The sequence below is a fragment of the Chiloscyllium punctatum genome, chromosome 7 (genome assembly GCF_047496795.1).
Source record: "Chiloscyllium punctatum isolate Juve2018m chromosome 7, sChiPun1.3, whole genome shotgun sequence".
Lineage (NCBI taxonomy): Eukaryota > Metazoa > Chordata > Chondrichthyes > Orectolobiformes > Hemiscylliidae > Chiloscyllium > Chiloscyllium punctatum.
The window spans coordinates 86,427,186-86,441,640 of NC_092745.1; the positions used below are offsets into that span (position 1 = coordinate 86,427,186).

The window sequence follows — 14,455 nt, forward strand, 5'->3', positions numbered from 1 at the left end:
CTCTGAATTGCATCAATAACATCAGTTTGCCAGCCATTTTTATCTCACTCATTCCCTCCATTTAAATTTTTCCTGGAGAAATGGTCCACAATAGATCAGAGGGAACTAGGACAGGTAGTGGGATGCCCAACAATTGATACCTTATGCCCTACAAGGACAAGATCCTGGCCCTTGCCAGCAAACACCATGATTGCTCATGTGGTGCTGAGAAAACTTCCATGTCCTGGCAACTACGTAAGAATAATTTTCCATTGCTGCTCTCCCAATACTGCCACTGTGTATATATTCTTAACATATTCGAACATCTGCCCCCCTTTTTTTGTGATGCTTTCTGTCTTTTGACTCTTGCAGGTTGCAGTGGCATCTGTATGATTGCTGTGGTCAAGAAGGCAGCTCAATAGACAACTCATCACCCACCTCAAACACTGACACCTCAGCAAGTATGTTGTGTAGATTAGAGTCGGAAGCACATGCTAGAGAGCTTGTCTCTGCCATGTCTTTGCAGCCATTGGAGGCTGGCACTTGCATGACTCACAGAGACAAGGCACCTGCTCAGCGCCAGGCAGGAAAGATCCCCACAGTGTCAACCATTCAGAACTTAATAGAAATGTGCAAGCTGGCACAGGAGCAACAGGCAGAATTGTCAGTGGCACTGGGCAAACTGACTCTAAAATTCAGAGGACTCTACTAATACTGTTTATATCATGTCGCCTTTGGCACATGAGCATCTGGCTGACTTCATGGACAGGTTGATGTCTGCCATATGGAGCCAGGTTCAGCACACTCAGCATGTGCTGGATATACATATTGACATGTACTCCATCACTCTAACCAATGGTGCTCAGCATCTCCTGAAACATTCCAAGGAGTTTAATTAGGTTGCCCCAGGATTGTCTTATAAGGAGAGGTAGAGTAGGCTGGACCTGTACTCTTTGGACTTGAGAAGAATGGGAGGCAGTTCTTTGAAATATATAAAATTATCTATGGGGTTGTCAGGGTAGGTGTGGGGAGGTTGTCTCCCCTTGTGGGAGAGTCTGCGACAAGAGGGCATAACTTCAGAATAAGGAGTCAATCAGTTATGACAGAAATGAGGAGGAATTTCTTCTCTCAGAAGGTAGTGAATGTGTGGAATTCTGTCGAGACTGGTTTGTTAAGTGTATTCAAGGATGAGGTAGAATAAAATTGTAATCAATTAGTGAACCAAGGTGATAAGGCAGGAAAGTGAAGTTGAAGATTTTCAGATCAGCCATGATCTCATTAAATGACAAAGCCAATACATTGGATTGAATGACCTACTTCTGCTCCATGTCTTATGGCTTATGGATAAGATTTTTTTCGAGGAGAATATTGATGGGATCTAACGTTAGGGGATAGCTACATAACTGAAATGGAAAATGGAGAGTTCCACTTGAGACAGTGAAGACTGTCAGAAAATGGATTACTTTCCTCACCCATGACACGCAGCTTAATATTTAAAATGTCATTGATACAATATAAATTTGCTGTTCATTTTTGAATTCAGTAAACATAACATGACAGGTCATGTAACCATTTAAAATTAATTCAGCGTACAAATATCCCACACTATTTTTTTCTGTCTCTCACACAGTTATACATGTGCCTTAAAAGATCTAAAAGACACATGACTGTTTAAATTGAATTCAACTGGAGAGATAAAATACATCATTTATTATAGCTTGATGATTGTCATGGCCTGAAGAATCCAAACAGACTCCTGAGCAAACCGTGCTGCAAAACATTTTACTATACATATACACACACGTTGGAAATTTCTGAAATATATGACTTCGTAAAACTGATAAATTGATAGCACTGGGAAGGATATCAACACAAAGCCTCAACTTTTTCAGAGTTTGAAGTCTTCAAGTAAAGTTAATGAAATACAAATTTAGGCAAATATTTCATCTTTAGTAATTCATAACTTTTAAATAAATGCTTGAAGTACGCAACTAAACATTGTGAAAAGGAAACTAAAAGTTGACACTTTTCATCTTGCACTCATTAGAATCAGGGGGCAAGAGGCAGACTTGGGGGAAAAAAGGCAATTTTATACAGCATAAGAAGAGGGTGAAGATTGGTTGCACCATCATTGGTATGGAGATAGAATTAAAATTGCTCTATCACCTAACAAGTAGATTCTGATTCGTCAGAGTGTTACCATAAGGATGCAGCAGAGTTTGGCTATCTTCATGATCTTTTTTTTGGAAAAGGTGTAGTGTATGTACAAATTTCTTGTGCCTTTATAAACAGAGTTCTGAATATTTATGTACATAGATTCTAGCTTATGAAAATTCATTACTCAGCCGGTCTAGCCGTTAATCTTAGACTGGTTTCCAACGTAAATCTTGACACAGGTTGATCTTGCTGCACATGGGAGTGTAGGAATCCAACGCATTTATTGACCAGTGAAATAGACTTTTAGTAAATAGTAGTTAAGAACCCATTGTCAGAATTCTCAGCCAATACATTCTGTAAGGGAATGTATTTCAATGGCAAATTTGAGTTTAGTATTGTCTTTATTAAGTTGTGTAAAGAAATACTTTGCAGCTAATTTTTGAAATATTGCAATCATGTTTCTGCATAACAAAAATTTCCAAGGGGTAGGAGATGAGTAGTCTTTCTATTGAAGATGCCTTTCTCATAGTTACAAATAAGATGTTAACAAGGGGTGGACTTGAAAGGGGATTCTGTGGCAATGCCATATATATGGTTATACATTGTGTTATTGAAATTGAACTCAATTCACAAATATTAGTTATACTTCTAAATTTGAGCTAATGATGGAGAAAAGGATTTTAAAAATTTATTTGATTGTAATGATAATTGATTATCCCTTTTCTGTAAATGCTAAAATTTCCTATACTTGCTGAGTTTATCCATCATGTTGCATTCATATTTAATATAGATTTGTGCTTATATAAAGTGATCACGTGATATGGAGAGAAAGTGGGAGTGGGATACTGAAATTATGTGAACATATTGAATGGTGGTATGGACTCAAAGGAACGAATAGCCTACTCCTGCAGCTATTTTTGATGTTTCTATTTAATGGATAATTTGTACTGTCATGTTATACATGGTATAAAAAGTGTATCTTAACAGGAAATATCAGCTATTATACATGTTTTATAATACTATTAATTGACATTCCGTGCCCTTCTAATAATAGTTAAAGGGATACAATCATGTATTAATACATTGAATTAGGACAAACAGCTTTTAGTGAATGAATAATTCAGTCCTTTTTTTTGACATGATATTCCTTTTACCAACATTTTTTTGGAATTCAGTTATGTACTTTTGCTCCAGTTTCAACTTTGCCAAGCCTGAAGAACTGGCCAGTTAAAGTTTCCTGTGTAGCTTACCTGCCAATGTCCAGCTGTGTGTTGCAAGTCATGTTGGTTCAGAAACCCTGTGGTTTTTCAGACTGCTTCAGATTCAATTGGCTGTGCAAATCAGAGGCCTACCGCCTATGTCAGGTTCCATTTCAACAGTATTTGGCAGCTGATGTCAATTTTCTCAGGTGCACTGCAGCCAAACCAATATTTCTGGTTGCCAGGAGGCCTGAGTTCAAGTCCCACCTGCTCCAGATGTGCATCATAACATGTCTGAACAGACTGATATAGAAATATCTGCAGCCAGGCTAATGGTCTAAAGGAAGCCATTTGTGTGGAAACCACCAAAAAGATAAGGAAACTGTATTATTTACCCAAACGTTCCATCAACATTTAAAACAGAAAAAGCAGAATTGGTCCCTTTGGCTCCACATTAAAAAGACAACTTAAAGCCAATTCTGATCTACTTCTCAGCTATGCTTTTGCTGTGGTGTGGACATTCTCACTGGCCGATATTTGTGATTCTTTGTGATTCTTTGTGACCAGTGCACAGCCATTGCCACAACAAACGGTGGTTCAATTCTGCATGACCTATTTGCTCATTAGCTTAGCATGGTGAATATCATTTGATAGTGATAACATGGCTGAAATCAACTATGATCATCACTGACCAGTATTGCTGAAACTATGGGAAAATGTTAAGTCAAAGTGAAATAAAACTGGCATGAAAAGAAAAAGAAAGAAAAACTTGTATTTACACACAGAACTTTGATAACCACAGAATATCTCAAAGCACTTTATACAACTAATAACTTGTAGTCACTTGTAAAGTAGGAAACATGACAGCCAACTTGTGCACAGGAAACTCCCACACGCAGTGACATAAATAATAATAATAATAATAAGAAGAAGAATAATAATAATTAGCTTTCATAATGCTGGATAAAAAATATACAAAGGCCATTATTCCAGTGTAACTGAAAATGATGGAAATATTTAACAAGTGAGGCAAAATCTGTGAAGTGAAATGGAAATAACAAGATTAATAACATGTAATCAGAACAGTTCTGATGAAAGGTCATTAAGCTGAAGCATTAACCCTGGCCTCAATTTTTGTGGGGACAGAAAGAGCCCAAATATAACAACTTCCCTTTTCATCAGGTTGCATATCCATGGTCCACAGAGACCATTGCTCATGTAAATGTGTAACTCTAAGGCAAGAGTGATATCTACTGAGCCAGAACTGATACAGATACAACTGAAAAATTGATTTAGTCAATTTTTTAATAATGTGTTTCATAGAATTTTCTTGTTTCAATATAAATGTTCATTTTGTTTATTTTTTATTCCTGCCCTTTCTCAATTTTGACAATTTTTATATCATTTTGGAAATGCAATTATATGTTCTTCATGAATAACAAAACTGTAAGTCATAATCAAAATTTACATCATAGCATATTAATTATATCTAACAAAGTCTGAAAAAGTTAGAAATAACATTTTCAGACTTTTATTCAGAAATTCAATTGTATCATGAACGTCTGGATTTTAAACTTGACTGCAAAATAAATGGACCACAATGTTGATGTGTAATTGCTCATATGACTCCACAAAAGTGTTTTAGTTATATTTGGAGCCAATGAGAAGGGATTGTCATGATTTATATGGACAGTTACTAATCAGGAGGAACCAAAGCATTTCCAAATAAAATAGTCAATAAGGTCCATCTGAGAGATTCAAATTCACATGTGGTTGATTGATTCTTGGAAAGGCAAAATGAAATATTATCTGAGCAAGAATAAAATTTTTCCACTGAGGAAAAGTAAATATGTTGGCTTGGACCATCTGTGGAATCTTATGGTGATGGTGGAAGCTGTCAGTGTGCAAATAAAATATGCAATTAAAGCTCAGCAGGATCCTGTATCCAGCCATGCAACATGTTCATTTGAGTAATTGGAGGGAGTAATATGCCACTTTTAAAATACAGGTAGTTCTTCTATAGCACAATAGTTATAAAAGAATGCAACCTCGCATTGCAGAAACATCACACTTTAGAAACAGCGCTTAAAGTGTTGACAATGTAATCACGTTGCAGCCAGCATACGTTTTGAAACATCTTTAGAAACATTGTCCCCAACTCGTCAATTGTGTTACAGTGAATTCGCATTAACAAAATGCACGTTATAGCAGAACGATCTGTACAATAGAATTGCTCAAAGTTTGTGAGAAGATTTGTAGCTCAGGTGCTTGTTGTTGTGGTTCTGTTCGCCGAGCTGGGAATTTGTGTTGCAGACGTTTCGTCCCCTGTCTAGGTGACATCCTCAGTGCTTGGGAGCCTCCTGTGAAGTGCTTCTGTGTTGTTTCCCCCAGCATTTATAGTGTTTTGTCTCTGCCGCTTCCGGTTGTCCGTTCCAGCTGTCCGCTGCAGTGGCCTCACAACACACTTCACATTCAACAACCAAATATATGAACAAATCAACGGAACACCCATGGGCTCACCCATCTCTGGACTCATAGCAGAAGCTCTAATGCAAAGATTAGAACAAACAGTCTTCCCGCAAATTCAACCCAAACTCTGGGTCAGATATGTGGATGACACTTTTGTAATCATTAAAAACACAGAAATAGAAAACACACACCAGATCATCAACGCCACACTCACAGGAATCAGATTCACTGGAGAGGAAGAAAAGGACAACCAACTCCCATTCCTAGACGTGATGGTACAGAGAACACCGAACGGAGAATTCACCACAAAGGTATGCAGGAAAGCCACACACACAGACCAAGTCCTGAACTACGAAAGCAACCACCCCAACACACACAAAAGAAGTTGCATCAAGACACTGTTCAAAAGGGCCACAACACACTGCAGCAAAAAGAGGAAGAAGAACACCTCTACAATGTATTCGCTAAAAACGGATACCCCCGCAATTTCATCAACAGATGCCTAAGGGAAAGACAACGGAATGAGGACATGCCACAACCCAAAGGACTAGCCACATTATCATACATCAAGAACATTTCTGAACTGACAGCCAGACTACTACGACCACTAGGACTCATAACAGCTCACAAACCAACAGCCACTCTCAGACAACAACTCACCAGGACAAAGGACCCGATACCCAGCATGAGCAAAACCACGTAGTGTACAAAATCCCATTCAAGGACTGCACAAAACACTACACAGGACAAACAGGAAGACAGCTAACGATCCGTATCCATGAATACCAACTAGCCACGAAGCGAAACGACCAGCTATCCTTTGCTGCTGGAATCTTACTGTTACCTGTTTCTTGTTGAATGGCATGTTGGCTCAGTAGTCAGCACTGCTGCCTCACAACACCAGGGACCTGGGATCAATTTTAGTCTCAGGCAACTGCCTGCGTGGAGTTTGCACATTGTCTCTCTGTCTGTATGGGTTTCCCCATGGTGCTTTAGTTTCTGCCCCCAGTCCCAAGGTGTGGAAGGATTGGCCATGCTAAACTGTCAATAGTATGGAGGGATTGGATTAGCCATGGTAATATGTCAGATTATAGAGTGTGGGGTTAGAGGCTTTCTGGGGGATGGTATTGACTTGATGGGCCAAACGGCCTCTTTCCACATTGTAGGGATTCTATTTTTGATATGAGATGGGAGTACTTTATGCCCACAATGAATCAAAGGTTGTTTTTAGTTAATTTCTAGCAGAAAACTCAGAGAACAATTAAAAGATAATCAATCCTTCTGGGATTGGAAATTCTGTTTTGCTTCACTTTTGGCAGCATATAAAATGAGCTACATCTGAAATCTTTGAATTTCTGAACCCCAAAGGATATTGGATGCTTGATCATTGAATATTTTTAATGCTGGGATAGAAAGAATTTCTGGTCTTTCAAGGAATGAACTGATACGTGGTGCAGCAAGCAGGAAGTGGAATTAAAACAGAAGATCAATCATGATCATATTGAATAGTATTTCAGACTTCCAGGGCTATCAGGTCTCCTGCTGCATCCATTTCTTCCATTTGTATCCCAGGCTTGGTGCACTCTTCAACTATTTACAGCCTATGTTTATTGATGAACAAAATCTCACTTCTTTCAAAAATGTCATTCTTTATCCAGTGAATGCAGTGTTTAAGTTATGATTTTGAAAAGTCTGCTACCTAAATCCTGACCTCCATCACATCCAGTTTGCTCACCTCCACTGGCCTCCACAGAACCATTGCATTTTACAGCACAAAAGGAGACCAGTGCCTCAATTTGTCCATGCTGTCATCTGGTAGGCATCCAATCTAATCCTACTTCCAAGCTTTTGGTCTGAAGGCACTTCAAGTGCATTTTCAAATACTTCTGAAAGATTGAAATATTGAAATTCTGAAATGAAGGTTTGCATTTCAACCACACTTGCAATCAGTGAGTGTCAGATCGCCATCACACTCCAGCTGAAAGAAATCCCTTTAAATACCCTTTAGATCTCTGAGCTCTCATCTACCTAAAACTGCACCTTTGAATAGACCTCTCAATTTGGGGGAGCACAGATTCGTTGTTTGTACACTATCAAACTTCCTCAAAATATTAATCATTGCTATTGCGTCTCCCTTCAGTCTCCTCTGTTCCAAAGGAAATAGCTCTATCCAATCTTGCCTCCAAACTAAAATTCACTATTCCAAACAATAGCCTCAGTTATCTCCTCTGTCGCCTCACTGGCGAAATCACAACTTCAATAGATTCAGGCTCATAAAGCTTTACCACTAAAATCTTAATCTTTGTATTTAAATCCTTTTGTCATATCCCTCTCTGTGGGATATTCTCTGTGACTTTCATCCACCAGTCGGCCCATTTCTGAAACTGGTTTGATTTTGACTTTTTACATTCAAATCGCTACACGACAACAATGGCAAGAAGTCCCAGTGGAACTAGACACGAGCAGTGAGACCCTGAAGTGAAGTGCAGTGCCAGTAAACCACAAGGCCAACCCAGTGATACAATTCTAGAATGGAGAAAAATACTTGAAGTGGTGGTGGACATGGATTTTGAGGTGTTAAGCCATGGAACAGGATAGCCTGCATGGAAGTTGAAGAAAGACTGGGAGAAGGCCCATGGTTCTGCACAGTGAGAAACCAGTCATTCAGAGTAAGTAAAATATTACTGAAATAAAAGTACTTACAGAGATGGACAAGAAATGTACACTCAGAAAGGACACCAAGGGCAAAGGAGCATGGTGTGGTACATGCCATGAAGGAACTCCAAACCAGTCTATTTTGCAGGGAGTTGCAATAGGAAAGATTAAGCACAAACCATAACGATCGTAGGAGTCCCAGTCGTCGAGAACATAGGATAACAGGATGAACTTTTCTTGTAGAATGTGACGCGTCCACACCAAGATTCCACTTCCTTATTGGTAACGATATGCTGGATGAAGCTTGGTACATGAATATTAAGAAAAACAAAGAGAAACTAGTTTTAAATTGACACCAAAAGAAACATGTTGATCCTTTTGGATGCTATAACCATAGCTGAGGCCAAGAAAATTCAGACCATTCTCCAGTAAATTCTGGGACTCAAGAAGTATAAAAATTAAAGTGAGAGGGCAGATGCACGCTGCACTTCATTATAATGGAAAAGGAATTATAGCAATCTTACATGTTACTCCCAATCATTACAATTCTTTACTGAGGGAAACTCTTTATATCGGAGAGACATCTTTCCATTAGAAAACATCAAAGACCCTACAGTCCTAGCATTGCAAGAGGGCTGGGGCCGATTCTTCCTTTCCCACAATACAACCACTGGAAATATTGAAAATAGGTACTAAAGAAGGCAGTTGCTGGTAACCATTGCTGATTGCTTGGAGGCACTAAATAAAGAGATTCATGAAAATGCCTTCTAAAAGTTTACATTTAAAACTAGGAATTACCTTTAACAGCTCAGAATTGGCATAGTCTAATGACCTCAATGAGATGGCTGAACTATAAAATCTAACTATCAAAGACCATAAGACATAGGAGTGGAAGTAAGGCCATTCGACCAATTGAGTCCACTCTGCCATTCAATCATGGTGTGATCAAGCCTTGTTAGCTGAAATTGACAAAATGTGTTGCTCTCAAACAACTGACATTTACACCAAATGCCACAGCAGAAAAATATTTTGAATTCTTTTCCTCATTAAAGAAATGTTCAGAACTCGAATGTTGCAGTGAACAGCTTGCTGAATGAAGCTGTCTGCTACAGTTACTGGGTGATGACCAAGGTTTTCAAAACACACACTAGAGAAAGATCAATAATTTCTGGTCCCTTATTAATGACAGAGATTGTGGGTGGAAGAAAATTTTGCTTTCACATAGTTCTGCCAAGTATCTTGCAAAGGTCTTCCTAATGGTCTTATTGTGGCCATTTATTCTGTCGTTGGTGGTTGTACAGTTCTATTTTCTTATGAAGTCCCTGAGATGTTGTTGCCTGCACCTTAGCAGCCTCACATCACAGCAAGTTTTAGTGATATCACTCTGTATACAAAGAGAAAATTCCTGTCCTCGAACTTGTAAAGACTATGTCTTTTTAATTGTGTGTTTTTAAAAAAACCTAGGAACTGAGATGAAAAAGAACTGTTTTAAACTGATTGTTTGAAAGAGTGGCTAAAATTTTGAAAGGTAAATGACTTGGTACCCATGGGAGGAATTGTTAATAACTGTTTGAACAGCAGTAATTTAAATTCAGATTACAGATAATCTGGAGCCGAGGATGTACTGATGTAGCTGGATGGCTGAGCAATTTGCAGCCAAAAACAAGCTACAGAGACATAGAGGCAGAGAGAGGAAAAGGAGCATGAAGGTCTTCTCCCAACTCAGAAACTGCCTGTACTCTGCAGCCAAAAACTCAGCTTAACCCTGAAGAAAACTAGTTACCTTTCCTGCAGCAATTGCTATAAGCACCAACTTGAACAATAAATCAGAGATATTTTCCAAATGAATCAGCCTTTGTGCTTCTTACAAACCAATCATAACTTCCAGAGAAAGACAACTGAACTACAAGGGGTGTGCCAGGGAAATTGGGAAGCAAAAATGAATTTCCACTTGTTCTACATTCACTAATAATTTATCTTCCCTATTTTTTTTGCCTGCATGCTTGTGTATAGATGAGTTTAAAAGGGGATTAGAGTTTTAGTTAGTTGTGTTATATACCTGTTTATTTGTAGCTATCATTTTAATACTTTTAATAAATAATAATTTTTATTCAGTACAGAAACTTAAGTCTATGTTTTGTTAATCTGGAAGTCAAGTAACTTGAGATATTACGTGAACCTTAAAAAAAGTTAACGTTTTATGTGGCTCCAAATATAGCTCAAGTTGTGGTGTGCTACCCAAATGGGTTGTAACAAAGTATTTCAGATATGTTTAACTCCTTACTTTAATGTAACCTTCATAATGTTCCTTGATCTGTTTTTCATCCATTCCATTAGTCCCTAAATCAGAGAGCGAAGCAGATAGAAAAGGGAATGAGAATTTCACTTCCTGTCCTCCTTTTCAAGATGCTGTGGTCTTTTGAGTCTGAGATCCTTTTCCTGTGAATTAGCTTTTCCTTGATTTGTCATCCCTCTGCAAAAACAAGTCATTTACAGAAGGTGTTGTTCTACTCTACCAATATGTTAGTCCTCTAAGGAAATAAAAATGACAACATATACCACATGTCCTCTAAAACCACCAAGATTGATGATGGAGATTAACCTTAAGAGATTTATGAGAAGATGGGAACATGGAAAAGTGGAATAAAAGTGTTAAATGACCATGGTGAAAATAAATTCTATAAAAGAACTTATGTGGAGTGAAAGTAATTTTATTTGTAGTCTAAGTATAGCTTTTGACTACATCAGAAAGTGTTATGCAACAGACCATAAAGCCCCTTGCAAATATATCAAGGACATAGACCCTAACTTTTATCTAGTTGAAAAGCAAGTTCACGGTGCTGTGTTCCAGATGTAATTTGATTGGTTGCATGACTCAGCTATAAACAAAGCACACTGTGTTCTTGCACTACAATTAAAATACAAACAAAAGAACAAAATGGTATAATTTTAATTCTAGTGGAAAACTTAACAGAATAATAGATTATTTAACTACTAAATAGCAACTGCTCCAATATAGTAACATCCAATAAACACAGTCTTGGCAGAGGCAAAGTTAGTAAAACAGATTGTCTCACATGCGGTGTTTCTCTAGTCCAAGAGGAAAGAACACCAAGAAAAAAATTCTGGTAGAGAAACAGAAGCCAAACCTTTAGCTGTAACAGAGATGTAGCAGCTTCCACAACCAGCTTCAAAGACTCAACAAATACTGAAAGTGAAACTAAAACCCTAGTTCTGTGGGAGCTTGACTCCACCCATTCATGCTGCTTCTATAGTTTCAACCTTAACAGAACTTCAAGACCTCACAAGCTATTTACTTTATTGGCTTGGAACAAACCACTCATCACCTCTGTCTCAACTTTCTTCATGAAATGCAGGACACAATACTTAAAGACTTAGAATCATTACAAAAGGAGCAATGGTGATGGTAGAACATACAGAGCTTTAGCCTGGTTCTGTGGGGTTCCAAATCAGATATCCTTTCTTACCATGTTCTGTATCAATTCTAAATGATCACCCATTATCCCGAGTCTGCTCAAGATTCCCTAGTTGGGGTATCAACCAGGCAAAGCTCATCAATAGGACTGGAAACCCACGGGCACTCCATTCCATGTTTACAGGAGCAGGAGTTGGCAAAACTGGATGAAAACTTCAACCTAGATTTCTTGGTAACTAAGTTTGCTTATTTCCTTTTAAAGCTGTGTTTGTAACTCATGGAAAAGGAACCAATAACTTTATTGCCTTGTTTTCAGGTGGTTACATATTGTTGCTCATCTATACATTGAGCAGCCAACCAAGTGAATGGAGATACTTCTTGTTCATTTTTGTTTTGTATTTTTACTTGAATACTTAGCTGAATGTAATATCTCTCAATTTATTTTGGTTTACATTGTTCAATGTTCAGCTAAGTGTTGTACTTAAGAAATAGCAACATTGAAATTTAGCATGCCATGGGGATACACAAAATGCAATTTCTCATTATATAAATTTACAATGATATTTGGGCTAAATTGAATATCTCATGTGGGTAGGCACTAATGTGGTAATGCTACCTCTGATAGCAGGTCATATTAAAGAACATACTGATACTCATTGCGAAAACAATGAACTACCTTAACTTTTAGGATCTTTTCATTGCCCAATGATTATTTTGATGCATTGTACTAAACTTTTGTTTCCTGATATTTGATGTCAATGGGCTTGCAGCATTCCTATGTACTAACATTGTAAAATCTCTGCACTGAAATGAGGGGAACCCTCACTTACCAGTAGGTGCTCTATAAGCGTATGTTAAAATCTTATCAGGAAGTTTGCGTGAACAAAACTGCATGCTAGAATACTACACCTTCACCTTTAAAACTTGTGTTCAAGTTCAGTCCAGTCCAATGTGATCACAATCTTTTTTTCTTTATCTTCATATGAAATGGTTGCACACAAAGTATGGGACAGTTGCAAATCAGTGAATATTTTCTATAATACACAACATCTGTAACTATATATTTTGCCAAATCACTTTTGACTCCAAATTAACCTTATCTCTCTTCCTAGCAGAATTGTATAAGTTTATGTAGCATTTTTGGTTTGTTTAGTAATTTGTTTGGGGCCATATCTATGTAGTTGACCTTATTGCTTTTAGGTATGGTATGTGCTCAATATTCTATTCTTAAAAGTACTAAGAACTCTTAACATCTTATAAAAAAAAAGTCAAGTTATGGTTCTGGTCAGTATTCTTTCAAATGTTCTCCCACCAGCTGAAGAGTTACTGGTTACATTCTTGATCTGTGCAGCAGTTCCTAAAATGCAGCTGTCTGAGTAATGCTTCCCCTGGAAATGTCTGATTGCTGTTTGTAACCACACAATTAATGATCTACTGTTGACCCATTTCTCAGGTTACTCAGTTATGCATTGTTTCATGCATTTCTATGAATATTGAGTCTAAAAAAACGTCAGGGTTAGAAAATATGTAGCTTCTCTGGAAATAAATTGTGAATAGCAGTTCAAAAATTCTAAATAGGAGCAGACAAAATCTTGCCTGGAATAAAAAGAGCTTTTAATATTGATAAATGCTCAAAGAAAGGCACGCAGAAAATTCAGCTCAACAAATTGAACCATTAACTTCTACTTCTTATGGATTTTAGCATATATATCCATAATTTTAATTCCAGTTGCAATTGATATAACTGGTCTGCCTGAGTAGGAGTGAAACAGTTGAAGATATCTTGTAATTTTCCAATGTTGCATCAAAGTAGGGGAGTAAAACAGATATTAATGGATATGAAAAAGCGAGAAAAAGATTTTTGTTTACCCCTTAAAGCAATGAAATTACCAAGATTTACTTTAATCATTTAGCTACAGACAAGATTTACCATCTACCAATACTATATGGCAAACATGTGGAAAAACTTGCCAGAATGTCAGAGAATTAAAACCAGTTCTCTATCTGTAAATTTTTCATAATAAATTAATTGTACTAGTTCAATTTAAATACATTTGAGTTTGGATTAGTTACTAGAATAACGAACAGTATAGAACAGGAACAGCCTTTTGGCCGACCAAGCCTGCACTAACAAAGGATGCCTTTCTAAACTAAAAATCTTTTGCCTCAATGTGGCCTGTAGCCCTCTATTCCCTGCCTAGTCATCTATTTGTCAAATTGCTTCTTAAATGTTGTTGTTGTATCTGCCTTCACCACCTTCTCTGGCAGCACATTCCAGACACTTAACAGTTTCTGTGTAAAAAACCTGCCTCTCACATCTCCTTTAAACTTACCCCCTTTAACCTTAAAACTATGCCCTCTAGTATTTGATATTTCTAACCTGGGAAAAAGCCTCTGACTATCCATTCTATCTGTGCCTCTCATAGGTTTGTAAAGTTTTCTATAGAGATGCCCCTCGTCCTTCGACATTCAAGTGAAAACAAGTTTGCCCAATCTGTCCTCATAGCTAATACCCTCCTAGATAAGTAACATCTTGGTAAACCATTTCTGTACCCTCTCC

The 14,455-nt window shown here is 37.6% G+C and overlaps 1 long non-coding RNA gene across 2 annotated transcripts in view; it reads right to left on the reverse strand.

Annotated features, from left to right (window-relative positions):
* Positions 1 to 4,088: 4,088 nt before the first annotated feature.
* The window catches only part of LOC140479894 (uncharacterized), a 108,196-nt gene continuing 97,829 nt past the window's right edge, over positions 4,089 to 14,455 (reverse strand). For both annotated transcript variants that reach the window (XR_011961155.1, XR_011961154.1), the window contains 2 exons: positions 10,744 to 10,932; positions 4,089 to 8,762 (listed from right to left, as the gene is read on the reverse strand). This is a non-coding gene — a long non-coding RNA (uncharacterized lncRNA). The remainder of the gene's footprint in view (positions 8,763 to 10,743; positions 10,933 to 14,455) is intronic.